This window comes from Nerophis lumbriciformis, linkage group LG26, assembly GCF_033978685.3.
Source record: "Nerophis lumbriciformis linkage group LG26, RoL_Nlum_v2.1, whole genome shotgun sequence".
NCBI classification, from domain to species: domain Eukaryota; kingdom Metazoa; phylum Chordata; class Actinopteri; order Syngnathiformes; family Syngnathidae; genus Nerophis; species Nerophis lumbriciformis.
The window spans coordinates 34,681,147-34,695,154 of NC_084573.2; the positions used below are offsets into that span (position 1 = coordinate 34,681,147).

A 14,008-nucleotide genomic window follows, 5' to 3' on the forward strand; every position below is an offset into this window, starting at 1 on the left:
AAAAAAAGATGACTTTATGACATGCTAGCGAAATATTTCTAAAAAAATTAATTAAGCACTTCCAAAATAAAGACATACTCTAATTGTGACATGACCGCCGACTTACCTTAATATCGTCACGGAAGCATCCAAAGATAGCAAAAAGGCTAAACGTGTTGAAGCAGCAAACCTAATGCAATAAAGTAGCCCTTTTCCGAGTGGTAGACATGGCGAGTCCTTTTCTTGCCAAATATAAGGGGAACGTGTTGATTTTTTTGTTTTGTTTTCAACAACCCCCACGCGTTAAAACCGCTATCAGACCCATTTAGGCGACGTTGTCCTGGGTAGCTGAGGGGTGAATCCCGGTGGCTAGCTTTGCTCGCTAGCTAGCTAGCTAGCTCCACTTGAGCGCGGTCGGCTCCATCGCAGTCAGACACCGGGATAATTCCACAGTGAGACATCATCGCCGTCAGGGTTAGATCGCTATCGCTCATTCCACGCTCCAACCTTCGCTCCCTCCGGATGAAAGAGACGCGCGGTTAAGGCGTCAATCGCCGCGGCGCCCGGCGGGAGGGGTGGGGGGCGAGGGGGGGGGGAACGTAGTGGACGGCGATGTTTCGGTGGCACCCGTTATCTGTCCGGAAAGACGCGATTCACATCGCGTCAAGTCGCACTAGCGTGCCGGAAAAGAAGCGGGGAGCGAGGTTTCTCGCTTCAAAATAAAATACCTAAATAAATAAATAATTTGAGACTACACACTAAAATTTGTAAAAAATTGACAAATATGCCACATAGTTAAGTATTCTATTTGTGGTAAAAAAAAAAAAAATGCTGTTCATGCACATATTATTATAAAACGGAGACAGCGTTGTCTGTATTTTGAAGTCCAATGCCGGAAGTTAATCTTTTTACTACAGCTGTTGCTTCACTCCATAAAGCAGTGTTTTTCAACCCCTAGTGCAGTGCATTGGCGTTGTTAGCCCTATTTTAGGGGGGCTCAAGCCCCCCTAAAATATTCTTAAGCCCCCCTAAATAATTTGGTGTTATATATATATATATAAATAAATAAATGATAAATGGGTTGTACTTGTATAGCGCTTTTCTACCTTCAAGGTACTCAAAGCGCTTTGACACTACTTCCACATTTACCCATTCACACACACATTCACACACTGATGGAGGGAGCTGCCATGCAAGGCGCTAACCAGTAGCCATCAGGAGCAAGGGTGAAGTGTCTTGCTCAGGACACAACAGACATGACGAGGTTGGTACTAGGTGGGTATTGAACCAGGGACCCTCGGGTCGCGCACGGCCATTCTTCCACTGCGCCACGCCGTCCCCACATATATATATATATATATATATATATATATATATATATCCATCCATCCATCTTCTTCCGCTTATCCGAGGTCGGGTCGCGGGGGCAGCAGCTTAAGCAGGGAAGCCCAGACTTCCCTCTCCCCAGCCACTTCGTCCAGCCCCTCCCGGGGGATCCCGAGGCGTTCCCAGGCCAGCCGGGAGAGATAGTCTTCCCAGCGTGTCCTGGGTCTTCCCCGTGGCCTCCTACCGGTCGGACGTGCCCGAAACACCTTCCTAGGGAGGCGTTCGGGTGGCATCCTGACCAGATGCCCGAACCACCTCATCTGGCTCCTCTCGATGTGGAGGAGCAGCGGCTTTACTTTGAGCTCCCCCCGAATGACAGAGCTTCTCACCCTATCTCTAAGGGAGAGTCCCGCCACTCGGCGGAGGAAACTCATTTCGGCCGCTTGTACCCGTGATCTTGTCCTTTCGGTCATAACCCAAAGCTCATGACCATAGGTGAGGATGGGAACGTAGATCGACCGGTAAATCGAGAGCTTTGCCTTCCGGCTCAGCTCCTTCTTCACCACAACGGATCGATACAGCGTCCGCATTACTGAAGACGCCGCACCGATCCGCCTGTCGATCTCACCATCCACTCTTCCCCCACTCGTGAACAAGACTCCGAGGTACTTGAACTCCTCCACTTGGGGCAAGATCTCCTCCCCAACCCGGAGATGGCACTCCACCCTTTTCCGGGAGAGAACCATGGACTCGGACTTGGAGGTGCTGATTCCCATCCCAGTCGCTTCACACTCGGCTGCGAACCGATCCAGTGAGAGCTGAAGATCTTATATATATATATATATATATATATATATATATATATATATATATATATATTTTTTTTTTTAACAAATACATGCCGACATACATACTTGCCAACCTTGAGACCTCCGATTTCGGGAGGTGGGGGGTGGGGGCGTGGTCGGGGGTGGGGCAGGGCTTGGTTGGGGCGTGGTTAAGAGGGGAGGAGTATATTGACAGCTAGAATTCACCAAGTCAAGTATTTCATACATATATGTATGTGTATATAAATATATATATATATATGTATATGTATATAAATATATATATATATTAGAGATGCGCGGATAGGCAATTATTTCATCCGCAACCGCATCAGAAAGTCGTCAACCATCCGCCATCCACCTGATGTAACATTTGATCAGAACCGCACCCGCCCGCACCCGCCCGTTGTTATATATCTAATATAGACGATGCAAGGCATTAGTGAGGTTATAAAGCTTTTGCCTGTTAAAGAAAGGAGACTGATCCAATGCAGCACAGACATTCGCGTGCCACGCTGTCACGACCCAGACGCACACCAGTGCGCAATCATATGGGAGCCGCGCTGAGCGCACCTCCAAGCGCGTCTCGCTGCCGGCGACGGCCGGGTATATGGGCCCGACGCTCCAGCGCCATCCATTTTCAGGGCTAGTTGATTCGGCAGGTGGGTTGTTACACACTCCTTAGCGGGTTCCGACTTCCATGGCCACCGTCCTGCTGTCTATATCAACCAGGGTGAGCCCCACCCTTTTCGTGAGCGCACTGCGCGCGGAGTGACCCCTGTTACACGCCCCCGGCAACAGGGGTGGCGGGCAGGTAAGCTGCTTACCTGCTGCGCGTGACGCCGGCCGCGGCGAAGGCGGACGAGGCGGGGTGTCGGTGCGGTGGGCGCGGTGGTGACCCTGGACGTGCGTCGGGCCCTTCTCGCGGATCGCCTCAGCTACGGCTCCCGGTGGGGCCCTCTCGGGGGAAGGGGTCTCGGTCCCGGACCCCGGCGAGGCGTCCCTTCTCCGCTCCGTAAAAGTGTCCATCTCTTTTTCTTTTTTTTTCTTCTGTTGTGGCATATGCAGCAGGTGCCTGCTCGTTTTTCGTATGTGGGTAACAACATTTAACTATGTATATATATTTCCGAATTGGTTTAACTGCCACCCGCCTGAATCTATTTAAAATCAAAATTTTTTTTATTTCAACCACCCGACCCGACCCGACCCGTGGATAAAATCTAATTTTTTTTAATTTCATCCGCCCGATCCGCGGATAATCCGCGGACTCCGCGGTTGTGCCCGCAAACCGCGCATCTCTAATATATATATATATATATCCTGAAAATATGCAAACAAAACTGTGTTTAGATAATTGATACTTCAAACTTGCATAAATAAATCTTAAGGAATATAACATAACTTGGCTTCTGAGAGCTTCAAAATGTAATGAATAAAATGCTAAAGTTGTTGATAAACAAGCAATTATTTTAATAATTAGATATGGTCATTTTAAATGAATTATTATGATCATTTAAAATTAATTATTTCAAATATATTTATTTTAATGTATAATTCTATGGCTGGATGTAATAAGGAGTCAGAAAAATACAAATAAAAATACAATTAATTTTGATGTTTTTAGCAAAATATAGTAAAAATTTATTTTTATTTTTTTATTAATAAATATATTTATTTTTAGGTAAGATAAACATAATAATACAATTTATCTCTCGTCTGGATGATTTAGTTCTTGTCACCCTGTTGTCCTCCCGTCGTGAAAAAAGGCTGTCCTCACTCAGGTCCGCATGGAGCTGGAGGGGGCGTGGCCTCCAGCTCCGCCTGAAAATCGGGAGATTTTCGGGAGAATATTTGTCCCGGGAGGTTTTCGGGAGAGGCGCTGAATTTCGGGAGTCTCCCGGAAAATTCGGGAGGGTTGGCAAGTATGCCGACATATTCATTATAAAGTGGCCCAAATATGAGTTTAAATAAATAATCATATAAACTGTGTTGGCCCTGCGATGAGGTGGCGACTTGTCCAGGGTGTACCCCGTCTTCCGCCCGATTGTAGCTGAGATAGGCTCCAGCGCCCCCCGCGACCCCAAAAGGGAATAAGCGGTAGAAAATGGATGGATGGATAAACTGTCATTATTCACTCAGTTTCCCCTCACTTCATAGCGTAAATCACCAAAAATGATTCCCGGGCGCGGCACCGCTGCTGCCCACTGCTCCCCTCACCTCCCAGGGGGTGAACAAGGGGATGGGTCAAATGCAGAGGACACATTTCACCACACCTAGTGTGTGTGTGACAATCATTGGTACTTTAAGGTAGAGAGCCCCTTTAGTGTGTCGGTATCCAATCCATTCCACTTGTTCATATAAAAAATGCCCACATCACTCAAATACCAGTCCGCATTTTCTCTGCGACCTTGCCTGCGGTCCTTGGACTTGTTAATATAGAAAATGCCCACATCACTCTTGTAGAATCTATATAAAGTAATCTACATTAGCCTAATGTTAAAATAATGAAAAAAACATCATTAAATATATTTGTTTTATTGTATTTTTACATTAATAGCTGTTGTATTATCATAGGATGGCTTGTTAAACATTTCATAGGATTTTCAGAGGGAGGAAAAACCAAGACATTTAATATAACATGTTAAATGAATAAATACATAAAAAGAAAAAAAGAAAAATGGTTAAAAGCCATCGTCCCGTGCATTTTTTAAATAATAATAACAATTAATAATTTCTAAGTATTTGTTAGTATTTTGTGTAGTTTTGTGCTCGTGCGCTACGTTCGCTCTCCTGGGGGCTAAGCCCCCCCCCTGTCCTTAAAAGCTAGTGACGCCCCTGGTGCAGTGGTTCTCAAATGGGGGTATGCCAAGGGGTAAGTGAGATTTTTTTTTAAATATTCTAAAAATAGCAACAATTTAAAAATCCTTTATAAATATATTTATTGAATAATACTTCAACAAAGTATGAATTCAAGTTCATAAACTGAACATCAAATCAAGTAGGCTATTCCATTCATTACCATAAACCCAGAGTTTCCCCCATGCCGTGATGGTTTGACCCTCACTAAAATGTCTGTCAAAAAGAACTGTGAAAAGAAATGCAACAATGCAATATTCAGTGTTGACAGCTAGATTTTTTGTGGACATGTTCCATAAATATTGATGTTAAAGATTTATTTTTTTTGTGAAGAAATGTTTAGAATTAAGTTCATGAATCCAGATGGATCTCTATTACAATCCCCAAAGAGGGCACTTTAAGTTGATGATTACTTCTATGTGTAGAAATCTTTATTTATAATTGAATCACTTGTTTATTTTTCAACAAGTTTTTAGTTATTTTTATATCTTTTTTTCCAAATAGTTCAAGAAAACTGTGAGATACAGTCTGGCGTGCCGTAGGAGCATACTTGCCAACCTTGAGACCCCCAAATTCGGGAGATTTGGGGGGAGGGGGGAGGAGTATATTTATAGCTAGAATTCACTTAAATTCAAGTATTTCTTATAAATATAAATATAAATATATATATATATATATATATATATATATATATATATATATATATATATATATATATATATATATATATATATATATTTATATATATATATATATATATATATATATATATATATATATATATATATATATATATTTATATTTATAAGAAATACTTATATATAAATATATATATATATATATATATATATATATATATATATATTTATATTTATAAGAAATACTTGAATTTAAGTATTTGGGATGTTTGGAGTCTAGATATTTATATATAGCTAGAATTCACTGAAAGTCAAGTATTTATTTTATATATATATATATATATATATATATATATATATATATATGTATATATATATATATATATATATATATATATATAAAATAAATACTTGACTTGTATATATATATATATATATATATATATATATATATATATAAAATAAATACTTGACTTTCAGTGAATTCTAGCTATATATAAATATCTAGACTCCAAACATCCCAAATACTTAAATTCAAGTATTTCTTATAAATATAAATATATATATATATATATATTTATATATAAGTATTTCTTATAAATATAAATATATATATATATATATATATATATATATATATATATATATATATATATTTATATATATATATTTATATATATATATTTATATATATATATATATATATATATATATATATATATATATATATATATATATATATATATATATATATATATATATATAAAATAAATACTTGACTTTCAGTGAATTCTAGCTATATATAAATATCTAGACTCCAAACATGCCAGAACAAGCTAGTCAGGTTACTTCTAGACCTCCACCCCAGATCACACCTCACTCCTACCCACTTCTCCAAAGTGGGCTGGCTCAGGGTGGAGGACAGAGTAAAACAACTTGCACTGAGCCTGGTCTATAAAATCCGCTACACCTCCCTGATACCGAAGTACATGTCAAACTACTTCCTTAACGTCCGCCATAACCACAACACCCAGGGGGAGCTCCACTAACCACGTTAAACCCAGATTCCCATCTAACAAAGGTCTTAACTCATGTTCTTTCTATGCCACATCAATGTGGAATGCACTCCCAATAGGTGTAAAAGAAAGGGCATCTCTATCCTCCTTCAAAACCGCACTAAAAGAACACCTCCAGGCAACTACAACCCTAAACTAACACCCTCCCTTCCACATCCTACCTCCCCGGATTGTAAATAATCAAATGTAAATAATCAAACGTAGATACTTTTTCTTATGCTTTCTGATCTCTCTATGTCCCCTACTTGCTGTACATATCCTACCAAGTCAGACCTACACTGTTTCAATGTCCATTTCTCAGATGATGCAATTGTTGATGACTGAAGTGTTGATACCAACCAAACCTACGGTAACCCCCCCGGCCCCTCCACACCCCGGATTGTAAATAATGTAAATAATTCAATGTATATATTGTCGGAGGCAGATATTTACATATATCCGTATTTAAGTGTTACTTCTTGATTTTCATAATCATATTCCAAAACAGCTAGTGTTCTTCTTCTAATTGTGGTCTTTTGGTTGTCTGCAAGTACTGTGTGCTAACCTTGACTTTGGAATGTAAGGACGACAGATACTCCTTTTCCTTATCTGTTCCTGTGCCCAGCTGAGGAGGACAATGGGCATGTGTTTGGGCTGGAAAGAGAGACACTTTATAGAAGAGAAGGTTTCCATATTTTAGATCAGACCATCTTAGCTGCGCGATTGAATGTTCTATGCTGGACTGGTCTCATTATATTTCCAAAGCTTTGGAGATAAAATGACAAAATACCTATTCTGTCTCTGGTGGTTCTTCTACTCAGCTGTACAGTCATAAAGAGCTTGGGAGTGGCCAGCAACTTGAATTCCCTGGGAGGAACAACTGGTCCAAACGCAACAATACTCTGATGATTATCTTGTGTGATGACTGTATTATGATGATAGTATATATCTGTATCAATTTAAGTGGACCCCGACTTAAACAAGTTGAAAAACTTATTGGGGTGTTACCATTTAGTGGTCAATTGTACGGAATATGTACTTCACTGTGCAATCTACTAATAAAAGTCTCAATCAATCAATCAATCAAAAGTATTTTGAAGTCCAATACCGGAAGTTAATCTTTTTACTACAACCATTGCTTCACTTGACTCCATAAAGCAGAACTTTATTGGTCCAAAAAACTTTTTTTTCAAATCAATAATTATAATCTGCAAATAATGTGCCGTTGCTTAGTGTCTGTGCTGTGTAAAACTCTGCAGGGTAACCACGTAATACTCCATGTCAGTAGGTGGCAGCAGGTAGTTCATTGCTTTGTAAAAGTGGGAATGTGTCGGGTGAGACGAGGATGGTTTGTTGTGAACACAATATGCAGACCACAGCGGGAGGCAGAGTGCAGGTAAAAATGTATGTAATGCTTAAACCAAAAATGAACAAAAGGGAAAGGAAAAGGCAATGGCTATGCAAAACGAAAGTAAAACTATACTGGCTACAAAGTAAACAGAAACAAAATGCTGGACGACAGCAAAAACTTACGGCGTCCACAAAGTACATCCGGACATGACATGACAATCAACACTGTCCACACAAGGAAGGATAGCGACAATTTCAATTGTCTTGCTTGCTAACACAAAGCAGGTGCGGGGAATAGCGCTCAAAAGAAGACATGAAACTGCTACAGGCATACTTGCCAACCCTCCCGAATTTTCCGGGAGACTCCCGAAATTCAGCGCCTCTCCCGAAACCCTCCCGGGACAAATATTCTCCCGAAAATCTCCCGATTTTCAGCCGGAGCTGGAGGCCACGCCCCCTCCAGCTCCATGCGGACCTGAGTGAGGACAGCCTTTTTTCACGATGGGAGGACAACAGGGTGACAAGAACTAAATCATCCAGACTAGAGATAAATTGTATTATTATGTTTATCTTACCTAAAAATAAATATATTTATTTATTTTTTTTTTAAACTAAATACATTTTTACTAAATTTTGCTAAAAACATCAAAATTAATTGTATTTTTATTTGTATTTTTTCTGACTCCTTATTACATCCAGCCATAGAATTATACATTAAAATAAACATATTTGAAATAATTGATTTTAAATTGTCATAATAATTCATTTAAAATGACCATATTTAATTATAAAAATAATTGCTTGTTTATCAACAACTTTAGCATTTTATTCATTACATTTTGAAGCTCTCAGAAGCCAAGTTATGTTATATTCCTTAATATTTATTTATGCAAGTTTGAAGTATCAATTATCTAAACACAGTTTTGTTTGCATATTTTCAGGATCTATATCTATATATATATATATATTAGAGATGCGCGGATAGGCAATTATTTCATCCGCAACCGCATCAGAAAGTCGTCAACCATCCGCAATCCACCCGATCTAACATTTGATCAGAACCGCATCCGCCCGTTGTTATATATCTAATATAGACGATGCAAGGCATTAGTGAGGTTATAAAGCTTTTGCCTGTTAAAGAAAGGAGACTGATCCAATGCAGCACAGACATTCGCGTGCCAGGCTGTCACGACCCAGACGCACACCAGTGCGCAATCATATGGGAGCCGCGCTGAGCGCACCTCCAAGCGCGTCTCGCTGCCGGCGACGGCCGGGTATATGGGCCCGACGCTCCAGCGCCATCCATTTTCAGGGCTAGTTGATTCGGCAGGTGGGTTGTTACACACTCCTTAGCGGGTTCCAACTTCCATGGCCACCGTCCTGCTGTCTATATCAACCAGGGTGAGCCCCACCCCTTTCGTGAGCGCACTGCGCGCGGAGTGACCCCTGTTACGCGCCCCCGGCAACAGGGGTGGCGGGCAGGTAAACTGCGCGGGCGGAGCGCGCGGAGTGACCCCTGTTACGAGCCCCCGGCCACGGAGGTGGCGGGCAGGTAAGCTGCTTACCTGCTGCGCGTGACGCCGGCCGCGGCGAAGGCGGACGAGGCGGGGTCTCGGTGCGGTGGGCGCGGTGGTGACCCTGGACGTGCGTCGGGCCCTTCTCGCAGATCGCCTCAGCTACGGCTCCCGGTGGGGCCCTCTCGGGGGAAGGGGCCTCGGTCCCGGACCCCGGCGAGGTGTCCCTTCTCCGCTCCGTAAAAGTGTCCATCTCTTTTTTTTTTTTTCTTCTGTTGTGGCATATGCTGCAGGTGCCTGCTCGTTTTTCGTATGTGGGTAACAACATTTAACTATGTATATATATTTACCAATTGGTTTAACTGCCACCCGCCTGAATCTATTTAAAATCTAATTTTTTTTAATAATTTGAACCACCCAACCCAACCCGACCCGCGGATAAAATCTAATTTTTTTTAATTTCATCCGCCCGATCCGCGGATAATCCGCGGACTCCGCGGTTGTGCCCGCAAACCGCGCATCTCTAATTATATATATATATATATATATATATATATATTATATATATATATATGTGTATGAAATACTAGACTTGGTGAATTTCAGCTGTCAATATACTCCTCCCCTCTTAACCACGCCCCGCCCCACCCCTGACCACGCCCCCACCCCCCAACCCCCCATCTCCCGAAATCGGAGGTCTCAAGGTTGGCAAGTATGGCTACAGGAAAACACCAACAAAACAGGAAGGGCCACCAAAATAACAGCGCAAGACAAGAACTAAAGCACTACACACAGGAAAACACCAACAAACTCAAAATAAGGCACGACGACCTGGTGGTGTTTCATTTTTTAACGTTTTCTGCTGGTGGTGTGCCTCCGCAATTTTTTTTATGAAAAAAATGTGCCTTGGCTCAAAAAAGGTTGAAAAACACTGCACTAGTGTACCGTGAGATATTGTCTGGTGTGCCGTGGGAGATGATGTCCATCCATCAATCCATCCATTTTTTTTACCGCTTGTCCCTGCAGGGTCGCGGGGGGTGCTGGAGCCTCTCAGCTGCATTCGGGCGGAAGGTGGGGGTACACCCTGGACAAGTCGCCACCTCATCACAGGGCCAACACAGATAGACGGACAACAACAATTTAGTGTTGCCAGTCAACCTATCCCCAGGTGCATGTCTTTGGAGGTGGGAGGAAGCCAGAGGGAACCCACACAGTCACGGGGAGAACATGCAAACTCCATACAGAAAGACCCCCGAGCCCGGGATTGAACTCACGACTACTCAGGACCGTCGTATTGTGAGGCACATGCACTAACCCCTGTTCCACCGTGCTGCCTTGTTCATGCACATATTTTTTTTTATAAAACAGAGATAGCTTTTTTTGTATTTTGAAGTCCAATATCGGAAGTTAAGCTTTTTATTACAACTACAAACACAAAGCTACAAAATACAAACAAAGCTATCTCCGTTTTATACAAAATATATTCATGCACATATTTTTATAAAACGGAGATAGCTTTGTTTGTATTTTGAAGTCCAATACCGGAAGTTAAGCGTTTTACTACAACTATTGCATAAAGCAGGGTTTTTCAACCACCGTGCCGCGGCACACTAGTGTGCCGTGCATACTTGCCAACCTTGAGACCTCCAATTTCGGGAGGTGGGGGGTGGGTTCGGGGGGCGTGGTTAAGAGGGGAGGAGTATATTTACAGCTAGAATTCACCAAGTCAATTATTTCATATATATATATATATATATATATATATATATATATATATATATATATATATATATATATATATATATATATATGAAATACTTGACTTGGGGGATATATATATATATATATATATATATATATATACATATATATATATATATATATATATATATATATATATATAAATATATATATATATAAATATATATATAAGAAATAATTGACTTTCAGTGAATTCTAGCTATATATATATATATATATATATATACATATATTTATATATATATATATATATATATATATATATATATATATATATATATATATATATATATATATATATATATATATATATATATATATATATAAAATAAATACTTGAATTTCAGTGTTCATTTATTTACACATATACACACACACATAACACTCATCTACTCATTGTTGAGTTAAGGGTTGAATTGTCCATCCTTGTTCTATTCTCTGTCACTATTTTTCTAACCATGCTGAACACCCTCTCTGATGATGCATTGCTGTGTGGCACGCACAAAAGTGCTTTCATCAAATGCACTAGATGGCAGTATTGTCCTGTTTAAGAGTGTCACAACATTGCTGTTTGCGGCAGACGGACTGCTTTACTGTAGACATTCTTTATATTGTGGGAAAGCTGACCCAGGTCCGTATGGAGCTGGAGGGGGCGTGGCCTCCAGCTCCGCCTGAATTTCGGGAGATTTTCGGGAGAAAATTTGTCTTGGGAGGTTTTCGGGAGAGGCGCTGAATTTCGGGAGTCTCCCGGAAAATCCGGGAGGGTTGGCAAGTATGGTGCCGTGAGATATTGTCTGGTGTGCCGTGGGAGATGTCGTCATTTCACCTACTCGTGTTAAATATATTTTTTGCACACCAGTAATTATAATCCGCAAATAATGTGTTGTTGTTGAGTGTCTGTGCTGTCTAGAGCAGTGTTTTTCCAACCGTTTTTGAGCCAAGGCACACTTTTTTCATTGAAAAAATGCGGAGGCACACCACCGGCAGAAAACAATTAAAAAATGAAACTCAGCAGCCGATATTGACAGTAAAAAGTCGTCGTCACAATTGTTGGATATGACTTTAAAGCATAACCAAGCATGCATCACTATAGCTCTTGTCTCAAAGTAGGTGTACTGTCACTACCTGTCACATCACACCCTGACTTATTTTGACTTTTTTTTGCTGTTTTCCTGTGTGTAGTGTTTTAGTTCTTGTCTTGCGCTCTTATTTTGGTGGCTTTTTCTCTTTTTTGGTATTTTCCTGTAGCAGTTTCATGTCTTCCTTTGAGCGATATTTCCCGCACCTGCTTTGTTTTAGCAATCAAGACCATTTAAGTCGTTTTTATCCTTCTTTGTTTGGACATTGTTGATTGTCATGTCATGTTCGGATGTACTTTGTGGACGCCGTCTTTGCTCCACAGTAAGTCTTTGCTGTCGTCCAGCATTCTGTTTTTGTTTACTTTGTAGCCAGTTCAGTTTTAGTTTCGTTTTGCATAGCCTTCCCTAAGCTTCAATGCCTTTTCTTAGGGGCACTCACCTTTTGTTTATTTTTGGTTTAAGCATTAAACACCTTTTTACCTGCACACTGCCTCCCGCTGTTTCTGACATCTACAAAGCAATTAGCTACCGGCTGCCACCTACTGATATGGAAGAGTATTACACGGTTACTCTCCTGAGCTCTAGACCGCACCGACACTCAACAACAACACATAATTTGCAAAATATAATTACTAGTTTGCAGAAAATATTTTTAATCCAAATAGGTGAAATTAGATAATCTCCCACGGCACACCAGACTGTATCTCACGGCACAGTGGTTGAAAAACACTGGTCGAGAGGGCGGCAGAGTAACCGTGTAATACTCTTCCATATCAGTAGGTGGCAGCAGGTAGCTAATTGCTTTGTGGATGTCGGGAACAGGGTTTGTCGTGATCACAATATGTCGACGACAGCGGGAGGCAGTGTGCAGGTAAAAAGGTGTCTAATGCTGAAACCAAAAATAAACAAAAGGCTAGTGCCGCTAAGAAAAGGCATTGAAGCTTAAGGAAGGCTATGCAAAACGAAACTAAAACTGAACTGGCTACAAAGTAAACAAAAACAGAATGCTGGACGACCGCAAAGACTTACAGCGTGTTGAGCAGCAGACAGCGTCCACAAAGTACATCCGTACATGACATGACAATCAACAATAAAATAGGAAACACTACACAAAGGAAAACACCAAAAAACTCAAAATAAGTCACGACGTGATGTAACAGGTGGTGACAGTACACTTACTTTGAGACAAGAGCTATAGTAATGGTTTGTATTTACAAACCCCATTTCCATGTGAGTTGGGAAATTGTGTTAGATGTAAATATAAACGGAATACAATGATTGGCAAATCCTTTTCAACCCATATTCAGTTGAATATGCTACAAAGACAACATATTTGATGTTCAAACTCATAAACTTTATTTTTTTTTGCAAATAATTAATTAACTTAGAATTTCATGGCTGCAACACGTGCCAAAGTAGTTGGGAAAGGGCATGTTCACCACTGTGTTACATGGCCTTTCCTTTTAACAACACTCAGTAAACGTTTGGGAACTGAAGAGACACATTTTTGAAGCTTCTCAGGTGGAATTCTTTCCCATTCTTGCTTGATGTACAGCTTAAGTTGTTCAACAGTCCGGGGGTCTCCGTTGTGCTATTTTAGGCTTCATAATGCGCCACACATTT

At 40.8% G+C, this 14,008-nt stretch overlaps 1 protein-coding gene across 1 annotated transcript in view; it reads right to left on the reverse strand.

Moving 5' to 3' along the window:
• Positions 1-576, reverse strand: part of lpgat1 (lysophosphatidylglycerol acyltransferase 1) — a 133,692-nt gene extending 133,116 nt beyond the window's left edge. Inside the window, exon 1 of the mRNA XM_061986992.2 lies at positions 107-576. The gene's annotated coding sequence lies outside the window, so the exon portion shown is untranslated. The remainder of the gene's footprint in view (positions 1-106) is intronic.
• Between the last annotated feature and the right edge of the window lie 13,432 nt (positions 577-14,008).